General features: G+C 38.5%; 1 protein-coding gene across 1 annotated transcript in view; it reads right to left on the bottom strand.

The window, feature by feature from the left end:
* Positions 1 to 1,000: 1,000 nt before the first annotated feature.
* LOC110485562 (dnaJ homolog subfamily A member 3, mitochondrial) overlaps positions 1,001 to 9,524 on the bottom strand; it is a 56,685-nt gene continuing 48,161 nt past the window's right edge. Inside the window, exon 12 of the mRNA XM_036942337.1 lies at positions 1,001 to 1,387. The gene's annotated coding sequence lies outside the window, so the exon portion shown is untranslated. The remainder of the gene's footprint in view (positions 1,388 to 9,524) is intronic.

Here is a 9,524-nt window from a genome sequence, read left to right as displayed (position 1 = left end):
TTTAAACCTTTGGAGTGAGCATAGTGTTTGTTATTTCCGCTCTGTCTCTATCCCCATTTAAGTTGAGATGGGCTTGAACAAAGCATTTCCGGTGCCACTACCAAATGTTAGCCCTGATATGTTAGCCTAGGGTAGGACCAATAACCGAAAGGTTGCTGGTTCGTATCCCAGAGCCGACTAGGTGAAAAATCTGTCAATGTGCCCATGAGCAAGGCACTTAACCCGAATTGCTCGTGTAAGCTGTTCTGTATAAGAGCATCTGATAAATTACTAAAATGTCAATGTAAAATTATACGTTAGCCCCGATATGTTAGCTCCGATATGTTAGCCCCAAAATGTTAGCACCGAATATGTTAGCCCAGATATGTTATCCCTGATGCAACTACATACTTCCCAAGGATACACGATATGAGGACATCATTCAATGGTCCAGGTGTAAGAATCATCAAGAGCCAATTACGCTGAGCATCTTGCAACATTCTGGAAGGAGTCATGTTCAGCACATCATGTATGGGTACATGAAAGTACCCTATTTCCTAGGGCTCTGGTCAAAAGTAGAGCCCAATTTAGGGAATAGTGTGGCATTTAGGATGCAGATATGTTTTTTGAATTGATTTATTGATGGCCTCGATATAGAAAACATGAAAACAAATCACAGCAATAAAATAAGTAGCCTTGACCAAAACGGCCCATAAGGCAAGAGCCGATCTCCTGTTTCTGTAGTGTGAGTACAACCATGGACAGGACACTAGTTTAACACAGGGCCTTCATCCAAGCAATAATTCAACATGATCGAACTGGCTTTCACACAGTGTCCTGAAATGACTGAACAGGGAGAGGAGTAGAGCACCATACGCATCCAATGAGTCGTCGGTTTTTGGAGTGCATCCCAAATGGCACCCTATTCCCTGTGTATTGCACTAGGTTTGACCCTGAGCCCTATCAGGAGTAGAGCACTATAAAGGGAATATGGTACCATTTCAGACGCAGCCTTGGTTGCGGACAGCCTCACAACAATCAGAGAGGAGCGTGAGAGTTCTAGAGTGTGGAACCACAAAAAGAGACTTCTAGAACCACATAAAGGAGGAGGCGGATTCCAGATGTGATGAAGAGTGTGGGAGAGGGTTGGAGTAGGTGGGATGAGGGTTGGGTGTTTGGGTGTGTGTGTGTGTGTGTGTGTGTGTGTGTGTGTGTGTGTGTGTGTGTGTGTGTGTGTGTGTGTGTGTGTGTGTGTGTGTGTGTGTGTGTCTTCCTGCCTATCTGCCCTTCAAACAGTGAGTAATGCCTTTTGTCATTTACAGCTTTTAACAAGTCCTCTGTAATTGGAATATTTCCGCTTCTCCGAATTTGATTTCACCAGGACCGCATGAAACAGACCACCACCCTTCTGTAGAGAGAGAGAGAGATGGAGGGAAAGGAGGGAGGGAGCGAGAGAGGTAGAGTGGGAGAGAGAAATAAATGAAAGAAGTTAAAAGAATAAACGAAAGAGAGAAAGAGAGAACGGGAATAGAATGTGGGGGAATGAGAAAGAGAGAAAGAGAGAACGGGAATAGAATGAGGGGGAATGAGAGAGAGAGAAAGAGAGAACGGGAATAGAATGAGGGGGAATGAGAGAGAGAGAAAGAGAGAACGGGAATAGAATGAGGGGGAATGAGAGAGAGAGAAAGAGAGAACGGGAATAGAATGAGGGGGAATGAGAGAGAGAGAGAAAGAGAGAACGGGAATAGAATGAGGGGGAATGAGAGAGAGAGAGAAAGAGAGAACGGGAATAGAATGAGGGGGAATGAGAGAGAGAGAGAAAGAGAGAACGGGAATAGAATGAGGGGGAATGAGAAAGAGAGAGAAAGAACAACTGAACATAATAAAGAAAGGAGGAGGGTTGTCTGATGTTGTACTAACCACTGACATGACCTCAACAACGTACCAGGCCATTAAAAGTCATGGAGGGCTTTTCAGCTCCTCAGTGATGGGGAGACCATGGATTAACAAGGAGGATGTAAACAGCCAGTCAGCATCCCAAAAGGCACCCTATTCTCTATATAGTGCACTACTTTTGACCAGAGCCCATAGGTAGCAGTAGTGCACTATGTAGGGAATAGGGTGTCGCAGTTCTAGTCAGCATACTGTGACTCCACTCAAAACAATCATATAGCATCATCATTAATATCTTCAACAGCAGGACTAATTCATATAATCATATAACATCCTAATTAATATCTTCAATAGCAGGACTAATTCATATAACATCCTAATTAATATAATCAATAGCAGGACAAATTCATATAATCATATAACATCCTAATTAATATAATCAATAGCAGGACTAATTCATATAATCATATAACATCCTAATTAATATAATCAATAGCAGGACTAATTCATATAATCATATAACATCCTAATTAATAGAATCAATAGCAGGACTAATTCATATAATCATATAACATCCTAATTAATATAATCAATAGCAGGACTAATTCATATAATACATATAACATCCTAATTAATTTCTTCAACAGCAGGACTAATTCATATAATCATATAACATCCTAATTAATATAATCAATAGCAGGACTAATTAATGTAATACGTATATCATCCTAATTAATATAATCAATAGCAGGACTAATTCATATAATCATATAACATCCTAATTAATATAATCTATAGCAGGACTAATTCATATAATACATATAACATCCTAATTAATATAATCAATAGCAGGACTAATTCATATAATACATATAACATCCTAATTAATATAATCAATTGCAGGACTAATTCATATAATACATATAACATCCTAATTAATATCTTCAATAGCAGGACTAATTCATATAATCATATAACATCCTAATTAATATAATCAATAGCAGGACTAATTAATGTAATACGTATAACATCCTAATTAATATAATCAATAGCAGGACTAATTCATATAATACATATAACATCCTAATTAATATCTTCAACAGCAGGACTAATTCATATAATACATATAACATCCTAATTAATATAATCAATAGCAGGACTAATTCATATAATACATATAACATCCTAATTAATATAATCAATAGCAGGACTAATTCATATAATACATATAACATCCTAATTAATATCTTCAATAGCAGGACTAATTCATATAATACATATAACATCCTAATTAATATAATCAATAGCAGGACTAATTCATATAATACATATAACATCCTAATTAATATAATCAATAGCAGGACAAATTCATATAATCATATAACATCCTAATTAATATATTCAATAGCAGGACTAATTCATATAATTCATATAACATCCTAATTAATATCTTCAATAGCAGGACTAATTCATATACTCATATAACATCCTAATTAATATAATCAATAGCAGGACTAATTCATATACTCATATAACATCCTAATTAATATAATCAATAGCAGGACTAATTCATATAATACATATAACATCCTAATTAATATCTTCAATAGCAGGACTAATTCATATAATACATATAACATCCTAATTAATATAATCAATAGCAGGACTAATTCATATAATCATATAACATCCTAATTAATATAATCTATAGCAGGACTAATTCATATAATACATTGTCACAGTCGTTGTACGGAGGAGACCAAGCCGCAGCGTTGTGAGTGTACATACTTCTTTATTAAATAAAGAACACTGAAAAAACATGAAGCAAATATGAGTAGTGCAGACAGGTAACTAAACATAGAATTAGAACCCACAAAATACCCAAGGAATATGGCTACCTAAATATGGTCCCCAATCAGAGACAACAATAAACAGCTGCCTCTGATTGAGAACCAATTCAGGCAAACATAGACATATGAACACCTAGACCTACAAAACCCCCTAGACAATACAAAAACTAACAAACCACCCTCGTCACACCCTGACCTAACCATAATAATAAAGAAAACAAAGATAACTAAGGTCAGGGCGTGACATGCATATAACATCCTAATTAATATCTTCAATAGCAGGACTAATTAATGTAATACATATATCATCCTAATTAATATCTTCAATAGCAGGACTAATTCATATAATCATATAACATCCTAATTAATATAATCAATAGCAGGACTAATTCATATAATACATATAACATCCTAATTAATATAATCAATAGCAGGACTAATTAATGTAATACGTATAACATCCTAATTAATATAATCAATAGCAGGACTAATTAATGTAATACGTATAACATCCTAATTAATATAATCAATAGCAGGACTAATTAATGTAATACGTATAACATCCTAATTAATATAATCAATAGCAGGACTAATTAATGTAATACGTATAACATCCTAATTAATATCTTCAATAGCAGGACTAATTCATATAATCATATAACATCCTAATTAATATAATCAACAGCAGGACTAATTCATATAATCATATAACATCCTAATTAATATAATCAATAGCAGGACTAATTAATGTAATACGTATATCATCCTAATTAATATAATCAATAGCAGGACTAATTCATATAATCATATAACATCCTAATTAATATAATCAATAGCAGGACTAATTAATGTAATACGTATAACATCCTAATTAATATCTTCAACAGCAGGACTAAATTTATAATCATATAACATCCTAATTAATATAATCAATAGTAGGACTAATTCATACAACCAACAACGATGATGAGGCTGTATCACCGCCTGGTATGGCAACTACACCCCTCACAACCGCAATGCTCTCCAGAGGGTGGTGCGGTCTGCCCAACGCATTACCGGGGGCAAACTTCCTGTCCTCCTGGACACCTACAGCACCCAATGCCATAGGAAGGCCAAAAAGATCATCAAGGACATTAACCACCCGAGCCACTGCCTGTTCACCCCGCTATCATCCAGAAGGCAAGGTCAGTGCAGGTGCATCAAAGCTGGGACCGAGAGACTGAAAAACAACTTCTATCTCAAGGCAATCAGGCTGCTAAACAGCCATCACTAACACAGAGAGGCTGCTGCCTATAGACATAGATAAGGAATCACTGGCCACTTTTAGAAATGGATCACTAGCCACTTTAATATTGTTCCGTATCTAGCATTACTCATCTCATATGTATAATCTGCACTCCACACTATTCTACAGTATCTTAGTCACTTTTAAATTGTGTTTACACATTGCATCACCCATTTCATATGTATACGTTCTCTCGTTCTCTCTGTTTCCGTCACATTCTTACTGGGAAGTCAGACCTCTCTCTCTCCCCTTCTCTGTCTTTATCTCCCTCTCTCTGCCTGTCGTTCTCTTGTTCTCTCTCTGTTTTCCTCACATTCTTACTGGGAAGTCAGACCTCTCTCTCTCCCCTTCTCTGTCTTTATCTCCCTCTCTCTGCCTGTCGTTCTCTTGTTCTCTCTCTGTTTTCCTCACATTCTTACTGGGAAGTCAGACCTCTCTCTCTCCCCTTCTCTGTCTTTATCTCCCTCTCTCTGCCTGTCGTTCTCTCGTTCTCTCTGTTTCCCTCACATTCTTAATGGGAAGTCAGACCTCTCTCTCTCCCTTCTCTGTCTTTATCTCCCTCTCTCTGCCTGTCGTTCTCTCGCTCTCTCTGTTTTCCTCACATTCTTACTGGGAAGTCAGACCTCTCTCTCTCCCCTTCTCTGTCTTTATCTCCCTCTCTGTGTCTTTCCTTCTATATAACTTTTTCCATCTCCCTCTCTCTATCAATGTCCTTGTTTCACCATCTTTACTGATTCTGGAGTTTAAAAAATGAGGAACTTGAACAAACAAATGCTTGCAATGACTCACACAACCACACACATACAACCACACACATACAACCACACACATACAACCACACACACACAACCACACACATACAACCACACACATACAACCACACACATACAACCACACACACACAACCACACACATACAACCACACACATACAACCACACACATACAACCACACACATACAGTGGTGTAAAGTACTACTTAAGTCTTTTTTTGGGGTATCTGTACTTTACTATTTTTGTTTTTGACAACTTTTACTTTTACTTCACTACTTTCCTGAAGAAATGATTGTACTTTTTACTCCATACATTTTCCCTGACATCTAAAAGTAATGCTTAGCAGGATGGGAAAATGGCCCAATTCACACACTTATCAAGAGAACATCCCTGGTCATCCCTACTGCCTCTGATCTGGTGGACTCACTCAACACAAATGCTTTGTTTATAAATGATTTCTGTTGGAATGTGTTGGAATGTGCCCCTGGCTATGCATATTTTGTTTTTAAACAACAAGAACATGCTAGTCTGATTTGCTTAACATAAGGAATTTGAACTGATTTATACTTTTACTTTTGATACTTAAGTACATTTTATCAATTACATTTACGTTTGATACTTAAGTAAACCAAATACTTTTAGACTTTTACTCAAGTAGTATTTTACAGGTCGACTTTCACTGGAGTCATTTTCTATGAACGTATCTTTACTTTAACTCAAGTATGACAACGGGGTACTTGTTCCACCACTGTAAAAATACAGGCTCACAGCCTCTCACACTCCCCCACTCCCCCACACACTCGACATGTTTAAAACAGAGAGATACCACGCCCGTCAGATGATAGACGATGGGAGTGTGTTGTAAAGGAAGTGAACTGGATCTGTGTGTCTGTGTGTGTTTGTGTTGTGGAGGGGTGTGGTCTGTCTCACTTCATCACTGGGGACCTGGGTTTGCCACAGGAACACCCGGTATAAACACACACACACACACACACACACACACACACACACACACACACACACACACACACACACACACACACACACACATAGACACAGACACAGACACAGACACAGACACAGACACACACACACACACACATACACATACACACACACACACACACACACACACACACACACACACACACACACACACACACACGCAAACACAGTGCCTAATCAGTACCCTGCGCCAGAACTCTTCGACCCGGTTCACTGACACACTCCTCTCATTACGCTTACTAAGCCCAGGGCCTAAACCAAGGGCACGGAGAGTTCACTGGGGAGCGTGTGTGTGTGTATTTATGTGTGTCTGTGTGTTGCTGACGGATGAGCTCCAGCTCTGCTCTGGGGGGCTGGTGGAGGGGATTTGAGAATGATGGGGGACATAAAGATGGGGTGAGAGTTGAGTACTTCAACTTAAAGGATATACTAGCAACAGCAGAGGAAAACAACACTAGGCTTTGAGGACTGAAGACAAGGATGACAACCATCATGCCCTGTGAAAGACTGCAAGTGCAAAGATGGACTGCAACTCCCAGCATACCACACTCACAGAAGAGGCTCCATACAACTGAACAGATAATATATTTTCCCCTCTGACCCACTTCATAACGACATGCTGACGGACCAACGTAACTGTCAAGATGGACTGCAACTCCCAACATGTACGGCAGAAGGAAATCATAGAGCAAGTTCTTCCATAGAAAGGACTTAAGCACCACTATTGGTGCCTCTTTGAACCGACCATAATCACACCTGTTGATGGACCAATGACGTCTCTCATTTTCCCCTCTTTTTAGTTCCTAAGTCAAGCAGGGTCCAGTTCATTTTAGTTCCCAAGTTAAGCGAGGCAAAGCCTTTACTTTACACCTGAAAATCCCTTACAACAATAACATGACCTTGTTCAAATACAACACCTGGGGTAGATTATATCATGTCGTTCTCTTCCTGTGTGAAACTACCTGGATGACGTCAGCTAAGTAAACAAAACAATAGCTTGATAAATGTTTAAATGGAAGTATCATAAACTGTTACAACGCAGGGAGTATACTTAAAAACCTGTGAGAACTGTCATCAGAGAGTGTTTACGATGTTAGAAAGGCAGGCACACACACACGAACACACGCACGAACACACACACACACACACACACACACACACACACACACACACACACACACACACACACACACACACACACACACACACACACACACACACACGCACGCACACACACACACACACTTGATCAACAGCTGTTGCTTTCCAAACAAGGTGAGATGTCTCCCGATCCCTCCTCTCTCAGACTCCAGTATTTATGCTGCAGTAGTTTATGTGTCGGGGGGCTATGGTCAGTCTGTTATATCTGGAGTATTTCTCCTGTCTTATCCAGTATTATTTGACCAGCTGGTCATCGATGAACATTTGAACATCTTGGCAATGTTCTGTTATAATCTCCACCCGGCACAGCCAGAAGAGGACTGGCCACCCCTCATAGTCTGGTTCCTCTCTAGGTTTCTTCCTAGGTTCCAGCCTTTCTAGGGAGTTTTTCCTAGCCACCGTGCTTCTACACCTGCATTGCTTGCTGTTTGGGGTTTTAGTCTGGGTTTCTGTACAGCACTTTGTGACATCAGCTGATGTAAGAAGGGCTCTATAAATAAATGAGATTGATTTGATTGAGATGTTGGACTGTTTTCACAGTAGCCAAGACGACAACACTGCCCTTTCAACTTTCCCTAGAAGTATGTTCTAAACAATCTTAGTCAGCATCTGAAATGGCACCCTATACCCTACATAGTGAATTCCCTTCATATACCCTACATAGTGAATTCTCTTCATATACCCTACATAGTGAATTCTCTTCATATACCCTACATAGTGAATTCTCTTCATATTCCCTACATAGTGAATTCTCTTCACATTCCCTACATAGTGAATTCTCTTCATATACCCTACATAGTGAATTCTCTTCATATACCCTACATAGTGAATTCTCTTCATATACCCTACATAGTGAATTCTCTTCATATTCCCTACATAGTGAATTCTCTTCATATACCCTACATAGTGAATTCTCTTCATATACCCTACATAGTGAATTCCCTTCATATACCCTACATAGTGAATTCTCTTCATATACCCTACATAGTGAATTCTCTTCATATACCCTACATAGTGAATTCCCTTCATATACCCTACATAGTGAATTCTCTTCATATTCCCTACATAGTGAATTCTCTTCATATTCCCTACATAGTGAATTCTCTTCATATTCCCTACATAGTGAATTCCCTTCATATACCCTACATAGTGAATTCCCTTCATATTCCCTACATAGTGAATTCCCTTCATATACCCTACATAGTGAATTCCCTTCATATTCCCTACATAGTGAATTCCCTTCATATTCCCTACATAGTGAATTCCCTTCATATTCCCTACATAGTGAATTCCCTTCATATTCCCTACATAGTGAATTCTCTTCATATTCCCTACATAGTGAATTCTCTTCATATACCCTACATAGTGAATTCCCTTCATATTCCCTACATAGTGAATTCCCTTCATATACCCTACATAGTGAATTCCCTTCATATTCCCTACATAGTGAATTATCTTCATATACCCTACATAGTGAATTCTCTTCATATTCCCTACATAGTGAATTCTCTTCATATTCCCTACATAATGAATTCTCTTCATATACCCTACATAGTGAATTCCCTTCATATTCCCTACA

This window comes from Oncorhynchus mykiss, chromosome 13, assembly GCF_013265735.2.
Source record: "Oncorhynchus mykiss isolate Arlee chromosome 13, USDA_OmykA_1.1, whole genome shotgun sequence".
Lineage (NCBI taxonomy): Eukaryota > Metazoa > Chordata > Actinopteri > Salmoniformes > Salmonidae > Oncorhynchus > Oncorhynchus mykiss.
Note: the sequence above shows the minus strand (reverse complement) of the source record. Positions and strands in the feature narration are given on the sequence as shown.